At 44.2% G+C, this 17,071-nt stretch overlaps 1 protein-coding gene across 1 annotated transcript in view; it reads left to right on the top strand.

The window, feature by feature from the left end:
• The window catches only part of PAPPA (pappalysin 1), a 362,370-nt gene that overhangs the window by 26,465 nt on the left and 318,834 nt on the right, over positions 1–17,071 (top strand). The window lies entirely within an intron of this gene.

Below are 17,071 nucleotides of genomic sequence, written 5' to 3'. Positions count from 1 at the left end.
GATGACAAATCCAGATAGCACAATGTCCCCCTTCTCTCTCACCTCCTGCCCTGAGGCTCTTACTGAAAAACAGCATGGAATAGGATCACTGTGGAGCATAAGATACTTATTTAAAGGCTTTAAAAAAAATAGGGTACTTATTTATGTTCCTAAATTTGGATTTAGTTGGCCAATGTTAGGCACTCATCTTTGAAAACGCTGGCCTCAACGGACAAGCTGTAGGTTGTTTTTTTAAGTTGCAGACAGATTAAGTGGAATTCTGTTTACCTACCTGGCAGCCGTGCAGAAATAGGGTGGCAAAGCCACAAAAGGAAAGAAATATTCCATCGTTAAATGGTGACATCATTTGCAAGTCAATGAATGATTCCCCATTTAGGAACTTGCATAAATGGCTGTTAATGCTTGTTTGGCAGACCCTGCCAAATGGGGTCTGGATTAATGTGGTCATTGTCCTAATTTATTATTTCTTTTTTAAAAGTGTACTCTTAAATATTCAAATGGAGCAGAGGCAATATTTCCAGAGTGAAGTGCAGCATGCTGACTTTAGGGGGTCACGTGTCAGGAACTCAAATCATCTTCCTCTATTGTGGTTTTCTTTGTTGAAAAAAATAGTTTTAATCTGAATGAAGAGTTCCATTGAACCTTTAACCGTTCATAGATGTTCTCATTATTTCTGAAAGATTTGCACTTACACCTGGACCATGCTGAACTCCTTTATCCATATTCGCTGAAAACTTGGGGAAGTTTTAAACCAGAACTGGATCTCAGCTTTGTGGCTTCATCCGTTTCCCAGCTAATGTTAGCATTTATAAGCAGCACAAGTAGCTAGAATTTCCCTGTCAGTTCCTATTATAAGATTCTGATTTTTGTTGATTATAACTTTGCCAGACTTGTACTGTAGGGCTGACGTTTTCCATACTTGATTTTCTGAAAGTTTCAGTTAATGTGGCTCATCTGTCTCTCGGTGCAAGGGAGAGGGCTGGAAAGTATGCTGCTTTGCTCATGTGCTTCTTTTTGAAATAGAAATTTTGGAACTAAGATTTTTCCTGCTATAGGGAGTTAGTTCAGATGGCAACTTTCTCATTTTATGGCTCTGCCTTCAGCAAGAGCTGGGAGTTGGGCTCATAGCATATATGTAGCTTGTTTGCAGGCTTATCCACCATGACTTCTAAGGGGTAGTATACAAGGGGACCAAATTCTGGTAATATGAATATTGTGGTTCTGGACCATCAGACATCTCTATAGTACTTGACAAAGCTTTGTCCTTATTCACAGTTTTCGCTTGATCTCTGTGGATTCTAGGAGTTTGGGTGATAATCTTGTTATTTCTTGATAACTGAATGTAAAATATGAAGGCCAGAGTTCTTTCGCATTGGTGTTAGAGAAATAATAGACTTTATAGCCATGATCAGTATTTTGCTTGTATAAAATGTTTGTAATCAAATTATTCCCTTTGCATAGGTTTTGTCTTGGCTGGGTGTTTTGGTGTTACTTGAATCTGCTTTACATCTCTCTGACCTGGTAAAAGCTTCAGAATAGCACCCAGCTTAGGACAATTCTGAAGTAGTTTTGAGCCACATTGTGTTTACTTCTGTTTCTAGGTTATATTGCTGAATGCAAACACTCATGAAAATGCAAAGAGGCAATGGAAATAAGATGGAATTGAACTTATTTGAACTTTCAGGAAAGAACTTAAAACCCCTTTAATTTATTTAAAATGCGAGTTGACTGCCCAGGTCTGTTCTTGTAGTTTGGATAAATGTTCTGCTCCTTAATCACAGCAGAGATCAGCCACCAGTTCTTTGTATGTAAACTGTGTGCACAAGGGCTTATATTGAGGGTGAACTTAGGGGAATGATGTTCCTGGTCATAAAGCAATTAAACTAATATGTTCTGGAAGAGGATAGAAGGGAAAAGGGATGTCCTTTGGCTGGCAGTTACTATTCCAGCTCTGTACATTATATGAAATGCTGGCTTTGCACCATACAGCTTTTTCCCCTCCACTGTCATTCGTCTGCAGTGTTCTTTAAAAGCTGAGAATAATTTATCTTAGCATATGTAAGTTTATTTTTATGTAATTACATGTACCATCATGTTAACTTTGTGAAAAGGTTGCGCCTATTGTCCTTAGAAAACCAAAGTGATTATGATTGGTTTGTTTTGTTACACAATTGTTTAAATTATAATAAGTTACCATCATTGTTTCTTGAGTCCAGCTGTGTTTATGGATTAAGATCTACTGACTCAAATATTTACAGTGTTCCAAAAATTATGAGAACATGCAGTGCTGGGGGTTTTCCATATGCTGCTTTATTTCTCTGAGAGAATCCTCCATCACAACTGGAAAAGCAGTTTTGGTCCAGAAGAGCGTCTGTGCAAGGCCATCGGGTACTGTTCAGGTCTGGCTGGGCCGGTAGTGTTGGTGCCGAGGCAATTCCAGGTTTCCCAGAGAAATCAGAGTTTGTGATGCTGTTGGGTGCTGAGTTCTTTGGGGAATGGGGCCCAGCTGCGGGCACCGAGCCCTTGAAATCAGGCTGAGGCCTGGGGTAACTGCATCAAATTCCACCCCCCAGCCTCTCCAGCTTTAAATGTCATCTGGAGGGGGGCTGCCTGCTTCACGGGTAGCTGTTACCTGGGGTATGGCAGCTCCCAGGAAATCTGTGGGCCTGTTCAGAGCAGATTTAGGCCCCTTCAACTAAGGCAGGCTATGGTTTGCACCTGTATTTGCGTCATGTCGGGCCTGGTCTTGTTGATGTGGGGAACCAAACAGAAGCTGTTTCTTGTAGGGAAAGAAGCCCCCGTGACTTGGACCCCACTGCTGCAGTTCAGGAGCACAGCTCCTATGTGGGAACGTTCCCTTCACTGTCAGACCGGAGCTGGTGTCTGTAAGCCCATGTTTAATGCTGTGTTTGTGTTCAAATGCTTCCGCAGGCAAGGTCTGAGTCTGCTGCTACTGAAGCCATAAGCCAATATCAAATGGCAAGGGGATTAGTAGGAAACTTCCCCTCTTGACTAGCTGTTCTGTAACAGCCTGCTGCGGAGTTGTATTTTTCCTTTGTAGCACTGAGTACCAGCTACTGTTGACGGCAGGATATTAAATTGTTGGGCCACTAGGCAGTCACCATGGCAATTCCTGCACTTCTAAGAGGGTAAAGGAAGGGACGTGAGAGGCCGTTGTACTTCGCTGTAAATAGAGCAGAGTGAGTGTGTCGGAAAAGCCAGATCATCAGGTCCTGTCCGGTGCACACACCCTGCCCTGGCTGCTGGGCTGGCTGTCACCCTCTGCCGTGGCTGTTTAGACGTCAGCCGTGGGTTCCTGCTACTCACGCTGAGCACAACAGACCTAGTGTTATTTTTGGCACCTGATTTGTATTTTTTCTTTTGGCAATAATGAGTTGCCATCACTCTGCCGTCATTCCCAAAGCACAAGTTGTTTTAGAGCAAAAAAAAAGGCGGACTCAAGGAACTACAGACTGGTAAGCATCACCTCTGTGCCTGGAAAGATCATGGAACAGATCCTCCTGGAAGCAATGTCAAGGCACATGCAAGACCAGGAGGTGATCCAAGACAGCCAGCATGGCTTCACCAAGGGCAAATTGTGCCTGACCAGTTAGTGGCCTTCTGTGATGGAGTGACTGCGTTGGTTGACAAGGGAAGACTGACCAAGGTCATCTACCTGGACTTCTGCAAGGCCTTCAACATGGTTCCACATGACATCCTGATCTCCAAGTTGGAGAGAGATGGATTTGAAGGGTGGACCATTCAGTGGGTAAGGAGTTGGCTTGAAGGCTTCATCCAGAGAGTGGTGGTCAATGGCTCCACGTCCAGGTGGAGGCTGGTGACGAGTGGTGTCTCTCAGGGGTCTGTCCTGGGACCAGTACTATTTAATACCCTTATCAATGACATAGTGGGATTGAGTGCACCCTCAGCAAATTTGCAGATGACACCAAGCTGGGTGGTATGGTTGATATGATAGAAGGAAGGAATGCCATCCAAAGGGACTTGTAAAAGCTTGAGAATTGGGCCCATGTGAACCTGATGAGGTTCAACAAGTCCCAAGTACAAGGTGCTGCGCCTGGGCTGGGGCAATCCTGAACATGAGCACAGACTGGGAGAAGAACTCATTGAGAGCAGCCCTGCAGAGAAGGACTTGGGGGGTTCTGGTGGACAAAAAGCTTGACATGAGCCAGCAGTGTGCACTTGCAGCCCAGAAGGCCAACTGCGTCCTGGGCTGCATCAACAGAGGAGTGACCAGCAGAGGAAGGAGAGGATTGCCGCCCTCTACTCAGCCCTGGTGAGGCCCCACTTGGAGCACTACATCCAGGTGTGGAGCCCCCAGCACAAGAAGGATGTGGATCTCTTAGAACGGGTCCAGAGGAAGGGGGCCATGAAGATGATCAGAGGGCTGGAGCACCTCTCCTATGAAGAAAGGCTGAGGGAGCTGTGGCTGTTCAGCCTGAAGAAGAACAGGCTCCAGGCTGACCTCATTGCAGCTTTTCAATACTTAAAGGGGGCTTATAAAAATGATGAAGAACAACTTTTTGCTCAGTCAGATAATGACAGGACAAGAGGAAATGGTTTTAATCTAAAAGAGGGGAAATTTACATTAGATGTTAGGAGGAAATTCTTCAGTCTGGGTGGTGAGGCACTGAAACAGGTTGCCCAGAGAGGCTGTGGATGCCCCATCCCTGGAGGTGTTCAAGACCAGGTTGTCCATGCCAGGACATGGCCCTGGGCAACCTGATGTAGTGGGTGGTGCCCCTTGAACCAGGTCATACAAGCACGTGCTCTCTGTTCGGGTCTGAGACTCCAAATATCCGAATTGCTGCAGTAAATTACTGCAATGTAATTTAGTCTCAAGTGTTTTGCCAGAAAATGATCCTTTCTGTGCCTGACATGGGAATCTCAGCAGATTAGCCCTTGGATTGCTCCTTGTTTACAGAGCCTTGTGTGTTTCTGAGAGCTGCATTGCTTTGCTTTCTGTGCACAGTTATTGAGAAGTCGGCTGCTGGATCTCATGTCTTCCTCTCGGTTGTGTCCTCCATTGCAGTGGCCCAGGCTCACCGTGGGCATTGATGGAGTCAGCGTTAATCCAGTGATGCTCCCATTGCACAAAACATTCATGAAGGTTGTTGAACTCTCATTAAAACTCTGTTGAACTTTGATTAAAATTAGTTATATGGCAGCCTTTTATCCAAACTGTTTAAAAAGTGCAAGTCCACTGTTGTTTCTAGTATTCAAATAATGTCCATTTCTTCATTCTCCAAGTCATCAAGCACACAAGCATGTGCTTGAAGTCAAGGAAGAGGGAAGTCTTGTCCTGAAAGAAGGCCTTGTGGTATTTCTTCGTTAATAGCACAGTGAATCCGGGTTGGTTTTGTGGGTTTGATTTTTTTTTTTTTAATTCTCATTTGTATTGCATGCATTGGAGTAAAAGTTATTCCCATGTGCATAGGAAATCACTAATGGAGCTGCAGATGCTTTATTTTGCTTTGTATCACGCTGAGAACTCACCTCATTGTGTCTGCCTAATTACAGAATGAAATACAATCCTCCGTCTGTCTCTATTTTTAATCACTGAGTTTGGATAAAAATATTAACCCAAAGTATGAAGTAGTGTAAGTACGAAAGCAGTTTGAAGACAAAGCAAGAAAGCCATCTGTTCTCTGCTTTTCTTCCTTTGGCATATGGAGGCATGTTCTACTGCTAAAAGTCCACGTATTCTTCCTGAGCTGCTTGTTTTGTTTCATTTATATTTAATTTTTAATCAGAAGTATTTGCGTGCCTGTGTAGGTGTGAATATCAATGTAACAATACAATGGAAGATGGTTGCTAAACCTGATGTGCTGAAGTGCTGTGCTCTACTCAGGATTTCCGAAGAAGTTTAAAATATCCAAAGTGTATTCAGCACCTCTAGGCCCTTGTTTAATTTCAGTGAGTTTTTGAATCTGCCAGATTAAACTGATTAAAAATGAGTAAAAATAATGGTCTCCTAAGGCTGTTTGATGTTATGGTATCTTGTGTTCAGAGGTTAGTAAACTCCTGAAACTGTAGTCATTTGGGGTAAGAGCTATCTGCCAACTGCAGACTGATATTTTCAGGAAACCTTAAGGCAGTTCTTCTGATGGGCACGGTTTTCTTAGTGCCCTGAGTGGGTCCTAAGCTTTTTTCAGTGGTGTAGCTGCATGCTGTTGTTTGTGAGCTCTTTCTTGCTGAAATGATGATTTCCAGCAGAAAAGGCTGTGATGAAATGAGAAAAGAGGCTGAACAGCGTTGAATAAATAAAAGGTGGGGCAGAGCAGTGCTAAAGGAGGTGGAAAAGAACAAATCAACATTGCTACCTCTGAGCCTGGTCCTGGTGACCACAAATGTGGCCACATAGGATATGTTTCACAGGGCTGAATGCGCAAATAGCCTGGCGTTCATTAACATCTTGATGTTTGCCTTCAATCAGTGTTGTCTCTTTTTGTGTATGGTATTAAATATAAAGACTGTTCTTGTGAAATCTAGTTCTTTCATCTGGGGGATTACAGAGATAAGTATCAGCTCAACACTCCAGTAATTATCTAGCACGCTTCTTTTGCTGATTAGAACTGCAAAACTTCTGAAAGCTTGCATCAAATTTGATTTGTTCATTAAATCTTTGCTGGAATTATAGCGCAAGTCAAGTCTGAAGGTGAGGGATACAGCAGTTCACTTACGCTTGCGTAAAACTTGTTTGGCTTACCTGGATGATATCAAAGTGTATGTGTTTATTAAAAATATGGATATTTTAACCCTGATGAATGTGAGAAACTAGCAGCTTCAAAAAAAAAAAAAAGGCAGCTATTTATTTTGGAAGATGCACTTAAACCTGAACGCTAATAAGCATTATTGTGCCAACTGTGCAGACAAGATAAGAGAAGAAAATAATCTATAAATATCCACGATAATTCTTTAAAACTCTGTATTTTTATCAAGTTGTGGATGAACATTTGACCAGCAGTCACTGTGAACATAAGACAGAAATAGCATTCATAGAAGTCTTAGATGATAACACATCACTAGCTTCATTGTATATTTTCTGTTTCATGGTGACTACAGAGGACCAGAGTCCACAAAACAGTCTGTGCTCGTACAAAAGGCACCCCTGTATAGCGAAATGAACAAAATGTTCTTGGATCAAGCTCCAGTTTTTTATTTTATTTTATATTTTTTTTAGGCCAGAAAAAGCTATTTGAATGCTCCCACAGCTTTCCTCTTCACCTCTTGTACTGTTGCATCCTCTGACATCATACTGTGCTTCCAAGGAGAAGTTTATGGTGTCACGAAAAGGGCCTCAGAAGTTCAAGACGCTGTGACACGGAGAGAAAGTGTCTGTATGTTTTCAAACATTATGGAAATTGTAAGCGTGCTTTCCAAAACTGTCAGAAATATATACTTTGAAAAGATGAATGCCTGTGTGGGATTAACTCCTCATGTTACACATGTACTCTGGAGTGTGTTGTTTTCTCCCGCTGGTCTCCGGAGCCCAGTATCTCAAATGGAATCTGACACACCACACCAGATGCTAAATGAGGCCTTTCCAAATTGAGGTGTGTGTTTTCTGTGCTGAATGTAATCTTTCCAGACCTAGTTTGTGTAAGTCTGATGGGAGTTGTCCTGCTGTTTTGGAACAATTCACCTGGCTCGGCCACAGCCCATCTCGGTGTGTGTTGGTGTTAACAAATGCTTGTGGACGCTTCCCTCCTCCCCCTGCCTCCGAACTGGTGCAGTTGGTGGAGCTAGCTGGTGTACATATGGAGCATATTTCTAGGAAATGTTATGCAAGCTAGTTCCAAAAAAGAGGCAAGCATAGGAAAATGATGCTAATGTTATGCCTAAAGTAAATAAAACCCAATTCATATGTTGTTCCTCTTTTTTTTTTTAAAAAAAAAAAAGGTAGGGGGAGGCAAGTATAGCAGCTGTTTGTGCTGTAACAAACCGGTACGATGTATTCTGAGCTGACACTAAACAGCTGATTTATTGCAGATCCGAAGACCCTTCTTAGTAGGATTTTGAGAGGCATGGCTTACCTGGATGTGAAGCAAGAAGTGCTCCACTAATTTTGGCACTCACTGACTCAGAGTTACAAATAGCAGGGCAGCATGAGCACAACCGGCTATGGCAGACATTGGGCTCGGGACAGGAGGTGTCCCGTGCCCCTTCTGGAGGAAGGAGGGCATTGAGATCGCCTAGACTTGTTTAGTTTGAAGTGCTGAGGTGGTAGAAGGCACAACATTGTCAAGCCCCTTGTTCATGTTTGATATAGATGTCCCTCTAACTCCCTTGGTTAGGTTGCCCAGAGTTTCTGGGCTGAGAAAGGAGGGGGAAGGATGAACGTGACTTTTTTTTCACTGATTTTAGGCTAATGGTAAGGGCTTTCTTCAAGCTAAGCAGACTTGTACTCCAGTCTCTGCCCCCAGGAACTCCTAAATGCTTAAATGTTCGCTAACCTTTGGGTACAATGCAGCGACTGCTGTATGTGGTGACACTGCATGACGCTGTCTTTTGACTGTTGATCTGTCTGTTACGCTGTCTTCTAGATCAAGTGCTGTTAACACATCATCTTTTAGAACATGACTTTCACATGGCAGTGACAGGTAATATATACTTGTTTCCTTGCAAAAAAAAATCTTTTCCGTTAGCAATGACTTGCTGATTGCCTATTTATTTTCACAAATCGTCTCATGTCAAAATATTTTGATAAAAGTCTGGACTGTATTAAATAATCAAGAAAATAATTACTACTTCCAATTTCATTTAATTTTTGACTGTCAAATAATCTAACAAGCTTATTTTTAGATCTTGGGAATGTATCTTGTTGAGGTGCTGCAGCAAGTGAGTGGAGCTGGTTTGTACTCAGCAGAAGCTGGGGAATGGGGGAAATGCCTGCTTTCATAGCCTGGCGTACATCTGGACTGGAAGGGGGAGAGTGGGGAAGGAAGAAATACTTTGTGTGCAATCTTGACCCAGGAACGTTGGGTTAATGATCACAAAGTGGCCAAATTGGTTGGTTAGAGAATAAGTGCCTGCTGTTTACATCTTTCTCATGAAGTATGCAGAATAAAGCTGCAGTGGAGAGGTATGGGATGATGCTGGCTGTGGGGTGGTTAGGGTGCTGGTCTACTTAAGTAATTTCTTGTATTTCAAGAAATGTGACTTCTGTGTTTATTGTATGTCTTGTAGTGTACCACAAGTTGCGTAAAGGGTCAAGCACTGGGCTGTAATGGATCCTTATCCTGAGCTCGATATGCCGGTCTGAAACACTGCTATAATACCACTTTGTTTTAACATGCAGCAGGAATTTCCTGTATTTATCCCATTAATGTTGAAAATGTCGAAGCTGCAGAGAAAAGGCATGCAGAGAGGAAGGGAGTGAAGGTAGGGCAGGAGAGGCATGTTAAACTGCGGGTTAAGGGGCTGATTTTAAAGGAGGATGTGGGCTATTTGAACAAGCCTTTTGAGGCTGTCCCCAGACATCTGCCCGTCCCCGGATTCCTGCTTGCACACCACGTGGCGCGCCTGGGACTGCGGAAGGGCTTGGGCTGAACAGCCAGCATGGGACCTACACGAACAGGCCTGAGTGGATGGCACTCGAGAAACCAAAGTGCTCAGGATGCCTGGTTTTGTTGTTTTGATTTTGTGCATGTTTTGGAAGGGGAAAATGAGTGAAAGAATAGCGAATCTGCCCAAATCGAAACTCTGTTGTCCCGCTAGGTGCAGAGCAGGACAAAGGCAAAGGTACGAGGTGAACAGGTAAGGTAAGGCAGAGCAGGGAACAGTTGTCATGTTTCCCCTGCAGTCCATGGAGGCACAACATCCCCAGGTTCGGATTCAGGCAGTTACTGGAGATGCAGAACTCAAGTCTCAGACGGTGGCATGGCCCAGGAGCTCCCCAAACCAGTGTCAGTAACGATGAACTGAGGAAAGGCAGTGCTGCCCATTAACAGGCAGCTCTAACGGGAGACACAGCTCCCAAGGCTGTTTCTTGTGATCCTTTTTCATGCAAAGGCTGAGCATTAACTATATTTGGAGGTCTGATATGGGCAGAATGATATTTTGCTTTATGAGTAAGATGGTAATTCAGGGCACTTTCCAGAGTGCGCCGAGGCCATTAGGGACCTAGTTTAAATGAAAGTCTTTTTCCATTGACTTTGAATCAGGTTGTTGCATCCTACAGCTGAAACTTCCAGCCCCCTCTCAAGGATTTTGGATGCTCAGTCCCCCATGGAAAATTAAAATAAGATTAGAAAAGCTCAGCCTGCTATTCTAAGTGGATTGAATCAGAAGTAGGAACAGGCTTGGGGTTTTGTTAACAATCAATTGAAACTTAATACTGCAATCACTTTCAGCATCCACAGGGAGGGAAGGCAATATCTCTGGAAAAAGACAGTATTGTATATCACAGAACTGAATATTCTGTATGGAATATTTATTGGAAAATGATTTACATTCCCCTTAATTTTCCTCTACAAATGTCTGCCCTTTTCTGGCTGGAATTGTCTTCATAACCACATCCCTGTTTCTAAAACTGCTAATAGAGCTGATTTAAGTTGTTTATATAAAATGCTTTTCATGGAGAAGAGGATTGTTCTTAAAGTGCAGCTGACTAAAATATGCCAAGGTTATTAGCGCTTCACATTTTGCAAATGAATTCATATCTTATTTAAAATTTTAATTGAACATACATGGCTTGCTTTTTTAATAACTTTCCTGAAAAGATTATTCTTTTCTCAATAAAAAAGACTGTGCTCACTAAAGAAAAATCCAAGGAAAAATTGAGCTAAATTACCCTTTTCCTCAAAAAGATGCTTAAAGAAATAAAATAGAAAAATAGGTCTCTCTGGGCCCTTGCAAAATGCAAATCTCTCTTAATGGGGAGGTTTTGCTTGGCTGTTAACTAGTTGTAGCTGTTCTTGCTTCATCTGGTTTGCATAATCGTGGTCTAGTTCAGAACTTTTTGCCTAATGTACCCCTTTGTTATTACCTCTGTGCTAATATTTTGGCATCTACTGATTGCCTTGATAGCTTCGTATCTCCTTTCTACCTGGCCTGCTCATACAGTGTGGGTGGCGTCGATGTTCATGCCTGCAGCATGTGCCCTCTGCCACCTCTGCCGTGGACCATGGAGGAGTTTGTCCGTGCCAGGATGAGGGACATAGGTATCAGGGTGATGCGCTGGGCCCTTGGGCAGGGAGTTGGGCATGGAGAGCACCACAGGCATTGAGCGATGGGACTGGACTTTGTCCTTTCAGCTTGTAACCCACCCGAAAAGGCTTTGTTCTTGATGCCTCCACCAGCACCGTGGGGTTGATGCACCCTTGCTGCCAACTCTTTGGGCACAGGAGTGTTTGTCTGACTTTACAGGTGATGACCACAAAATCCAACCTCTATTAAAATCCAGGGAGATTAAAGCAGGGAAAATCCAAAGAATGTTGAGGGCAAGAGTAAGAACTCCATTTCCACCAAGTAGTTGTTCAGGATGTAACTTGTGCTGTACATAAACAAGGGCTCCCCCAGTTGTACCTTGATATTAGAATTAGCTGATTTGAAATCAACCAGAACACTTGCATCCTGGCAATCGATCACTTTTATGTTGCATGTGGTTCCATTAGGAAAGATTTGATGTTACTGTCAGGGTAAAATTGCTGATTTCAATCTTGTCTGGTTTCTCTCTTTGCACTTTGGCAAGTAGAGAAGTATTTTGCTTTTCTGTGTAGTTTTCCATTCAAGAGCTAGGGCACCTCTGCAGTACATCTTTTTTTTTTTTTTTTTTAAAAAAAAAAGCTGGCAGCTGCCATCTTAATGTTCTTCAAAAAGTAAAATATCTCAAAGATATTTTTGTTCTGACTTGAAGCATCTGTGGCCATTCATTACTATGGGAATCTATGGGGTTCAGCCTTTAAGTAAAATTTAGGAAGTCTGTTTCATGGATGCTGGACACTGCCAGGATCAGAATCATTCAGGTTGGAAAAGACCTCTAAGATCACCTAGTCCAGCATTAACCTAGTACTGAAGTCCACCACTAACCCATGCTACTAAGCTCTACATCTCCATGCTTCTTGAAGACCTCCAGGGATGGTGACTCAGCTGCTTCCCTGGGAAGCCTGTTCCAATGCTGCACAATTCTTTCAGTGAAGAAACTTCTCCTAATATCCAACTGTATCACTTGGTGCTTGGGAGAAGAGCCTGGTCCCCACCTCACTACAGCCTCCTTCAAGGTAATTGTACAGCACAGTAAGGTCTCCTCTGAGCCTCCTTTCCTGCAGCTAAACAACCCCAGCTCCCTCAACTGCTCCTCACAAGACTTGTTTTATAGTCCCCTCACCAGCTTCGTAGCCCTTCTCTGGACACGCTCCAGGGCCTTGACGGCCTTCTTGTAGTGAGGGGCCCAAACGGAATGCAGCACTCGGTGCAGCTTCACCGGAGCCGAGGGGGTCGATCACCTCCCTAACCCTGCTGCCTACCCGATTTCTGATACTGGATTGCTGTTGGCCTCCTCGGCCACCTGAGCACACTGCTGGCTCATGTGCAGCCAGCTGTGGACCAACACCCCCAGGTCCCTTTCTGCCAGGCTGCTTTCCAGCCTCTCTGCCCCCAGCCTGTAGCGCTGTGTGGGGTGGTTGTACCCTAGGTGCATGACCCAGCCCTTGGCCTTGTTGAATGCGTAAGAGACATCGTCTTCCAGGCTTTATCTACAGCCCTCTGTGCTGGTAAAGGTCTTGATAACCCAATATTACAGAAAAGGCCAGACTGCCTGCCCTGAGGCCCAGATCTGGCTGGAAAACAAGCAGATACGGGAGAAGCAGGGGCAGCAGAAGGGTGTTGTCCCGTCACTGAAGCTGGGCCTCGGTTCAGCGTCACTCTTCAGTACCAGACCTGTGTGCCAAGCAGTCCTTCCTGGAGTGCACGACAGCGTCCATTTGTCACGCTGACTTCCCCTTGAATCTAAGAAGGGATATGAGGAATGCAAGATCCTAGTCCGTGGGGCATCTATGGCTACTGCACTGTTGTTGGGAGGCTGGCTGTTACAAATAACCAAATAACTCCATGCAAAACTAACTTGAAATCCCAGGCAGGGCCTAACCTTGCTTTCCCCTGGCTCTCAGGCATGAGAAAATCTCTGGAAGACTTTGAGAGGTAATGTCAAGGGGAGGCAGTGTCCCGTGTGAAATATTCTGGTGTCGACGATATTTTTGTTAAAATTTTTCAGACAAATCTATGTGGAATATAATTGTTTTGGATTTCAATTTAAAACATTTTAAAATTGTACTCTGAATTTCCAGTTATCTTCTAGGCACTGACACCTTTTAATTTGTGGTTAGTGCTTACGTGCCCCGTTATTATCAGTGATACATTAAAACATTATGGCCAAATACCATAGTCCCGATGATATTTAAATATATAACATTTGGCGGTCTTTGCTTTTATTTCTAATCTTTCAGCAACCTTATACTCTGACTTCTCTCTCGGGCTGAGGACAGACTTTTTTCTTCATGAGGGAATTCTGTTTTCAATCAGAAGGTGTCAGCAGCTCAGACTTCAGGGATACTGACAAATAGCGCGAGATTATTGATAATTTTGGAAGAATGAGCACACCAAAACACTAAATGTTTGCAGATACTCCAAGTCTGTGGCGAGGGTAGGAATAAGTGCTAACATGCCATGAGATACATATGGGGGATTTTTTTTACTCCTTTTTAAGTCAAAAGAAAACTAGAAGCCATGTGACAACTTCTCTAAACACTTGTTTCATAAACCCGAGTGCAGTTTTGTGAAGTTTGGATGTGATGGAGAGCCTGAATCTTTGTAAATAGAGTGGAAGACTTGGACCAGGCCCCTTGGCAGGACCCCATTTCTTTTCAAGCAGTTCAGACAAGTGTTCTGACCCTGCGCAGAAACTCTCGTCTGTTTTTTGGAAAACACGTCTCTCAGTGGAGGATCTCTAGCCCTTTTCTAGGCCTGTTTCTCTAACACACTTGTGCTTCCAGGCCCTTTATCACATAGGTGCACTCGGTGCTGCTGGAAACTCCTCTCACTGATGTTTGTGGTGTTGGCCAAGCGTTCGCTGGCACATCGCAGAAGGGGAACCTGTTCCTCACTCTGGCACCGATGGCCACACTGACAAGTTCCTCGTGTAGACTGAGGCTCCCTGTTGGAGCCAGGTATCCAACAGGCTTTCACTGAGACTTTGGCTCTTCAGTTTGGTGTTTTTGGCGAGCCGGGATGCAGGTACGTTGCCTGCATGGCATGGTGTGGTGATGCCCTTGCTCACGCCGAGCAGGTTGGCTCCAGCTCCACTGCTCCCTGGCAGAAGCCTTGTGGGGCTTGAATTCAGCTCTTGGAAAACGTGCTGGGGAGTGGAAGAAAAGGAGTTTGGCGTTTACGGGGCCTTGAAAACAAAATGCTCTTTTTCACTGGAGGATTTTAGGATTGGTTTGGGGGAGGGAAGCAAGGAGCTTGTTGAGAGGTAAAGGGAATATCTCATTAATGATTTACTAATGAGCTGTAAAAGTTCTGACTCTCTATAACTTCTGAGGATGGAAAATGTTTCTTGGAATGCTGCAGCCCCACAAAGGCTGGGGCAGATCCTGGCTGCCTCTGTGTAGGGTCTTTGATACAGTCTGACTTACCTCTTTACTCCAGTCCCCTAGGCCTTAGAAAAGATTAATCACAGTGTGGTGGGAAGCACATGGAAATAGCAAAGAGATGAGAAATGAGAACGGGAGAGAGGAGAAAAAAAGCCCCAACATGAAACACTGTTTTCTTTCTGGTAGGGCTCGGGCAGGAATAAATTGCCAATGATCTCACTTTCGAGCAATGTCGGTTTATTTGTACTGATTCTGAGCTGACCAGTTAGCAGGGGCTTCTTGCTCGGAGGCCCATCGTGCGCCTCGGCCCTGGCTCACGGGGAAGTCCCGTGTATTGGTACAGGTCTGGAGCTTTCCTGGTGATGCAGAGGGCAGCAGGGCTGTGTTTGGGGCAGTCCAGCCAAAGCCCAGTGCTGTCGATGCCAAGGACACTTAAGGGCTTCACGCTGCCCCTGTAAAAGCGACTCAGACTTAAAGGTAATGCTGCATATACCCAGTTCCTAGGTGGGCACAACATACACCGCTGTGGCTTTTATGGAAGAAATGAGACAGATCAGAGCCTAACAAAACAGACAATTAACTGAAACATGACAACTCTGAAATCAAAGTCCCTGGAGTGTTCAACTGCAAGGGCTTGGGAAGAGTCCAAGAGGGACAGGGTATGGTATAGATTTGCCTTTCTTGCAGCTATAATGCTTTCCACTGTGTTATGTCTCTAACTTGGAAGAATTTCAGTGCTTTCCTGCAGCCAGTTCTTGTTTTTATTTCTCCAGCCATAGCTAAGGATAGCGTTGTAAAGGCAGGGATCTTGAAGCTGGTGTACCTGGGTTCAAACCCTGGCTCTGCCAGTGACTTGTGTGGCCATTAGTAAGTCACTTCATTCCATCTGGGCTTCAATTTCCCACCTATGAAATATGTTTAACAAAGCTTTTCCTCTGTTCGTTGTCAGTACAAGCTACAACTCTTTGGGATGGAGCCACTTACTAAAAGCGTGTGAAGCACCTGGCAGAACAAGGCTGCTGCTTTGTTCAGACCTGATGGTGTTTTCCAATGAAATATTAAGAATAACACAAGTGGAAACCCCTGCTGGGGTTAGCTCTGAAATCTCTGGCTTCCAGCTTGCGAGCAACCTTTGTCAAGTAAGTACAGCACGGGGAGAGGCTGTGACCTCCCCAAAGCCCCGTGTGCACCTTTCCTAGCAGTGACTCTTGCCTGGGGACAGCTCTAACACCATAAATCTTCCTGCACAAGGCAGCACTCCCACGTCATTCTGCGGTGTGGGAGAGCGGAGCCTTTATGAAGGTGCTCCACACTCACAACCTGTCTCGCTAAGAGAATTTGGAAGGTACCCAAGCATCTATCTAAGCAGCGTTAACACTTTGTGTTTTCCCAGTTTTAAGCTTGAGTGTTTAGTTAATGTCTGCACAGGTGGTTAAATACAATGGCTCCCTCTGCCAAGTTACAAATCTGAAGTTTACTGGAAAGAAAATCATAAAGTTGAAGTTTATTTGTGGTTTTTGCAGGTTGTAAATGTAAGGAAGTGAGACCACTCATCTGCAGATGGGCACAATGTACGCCCAGCATGACACCTAAAAATGCTACTCAGTTCTAAGTGTGGAGGCTCAGAGCAGTGGGCAGAAGTCTCCTTCAGTGTTACACTCTGACTCATGTTTTGTGTTTTACAAACCAAGCGTGCTCAGAGTGACATTGTCTGTGACATTATCACAGTGATTGTAGTCTTGCAAACATTGCTGCAGAAAAGCTATTTAACAGTAAAGTGTAGATATTAAAAAAAAAAAGCAATGGTTGAAAAATTAAAAAAAAACTGCCACGCAAGGGATTTATTGGAAAATGGTTCTGGTTTGGTACATAACAGGCTGGGCACTTCTCAGAAGCTGAGCAAGGTCTGCTGTTGCTGGGGCAGCAGGGCTGTGACAGGCTCTGGCAGATGCCCGCTCGTGCAGGTGGCAGGGCAGAGGGCAGCCAGGCAGCCACGCTCGTCTGCCTTCGGATAGCACCATGGAAAGAGGAACTTGGAGCTGCTGTGGTGTCCTCCTATGAAATGGTCTGAAAATCACTCGTCTGAAACATCACTGCTATTGCTGCTCACCTGCTACCAGTTCTAGTAAGAGATTGCTCCTCTAGGTTTCTAGACAGAAATGTTGGTTTGTTTTTTTCCTGCATCATTGTCATGTCAACTTTGGCTTAGGCTGCTAGGAAGGGGAGAAAATGCACATTCTGTTTCTGCAAGATGTTCTTAGGCAGTAAACTTTTTGCAATATAAATGCACTTGGACATTTCTGAGCTAACAGGCAGTGCCATATGTGGTTGTCAGGCCTTTGAAACCAAGACTTCATTCTGAAATACATGAGCATTTACAGGATATGAACACACTGAAGGTGATGTGAGCTACTTGGATATGGGAACAGATTTTTTTAAAGCTAAACATCTCTTATGAA

The sequence above is a fragment of the Anser cygnoides genome, chromosome 20 (assembly GCF_040182565.1).
Source record: "Anser cygnoides isolate HZ-2024a breed goose chromosome 20, Taihu_goose_T2T_genome, whole genome shotgun sequence".
Taxonomy (NCBI): Eukaryota; Metazoa; Chordata; class Aves; order Anseriformes; family Anatidae; genus Anser; species Anser cygnoides.
Note: the sequence above shows the minus strand (reverse complement) of the source record. Positions and strands in the feature narration are given on the sequence as shown.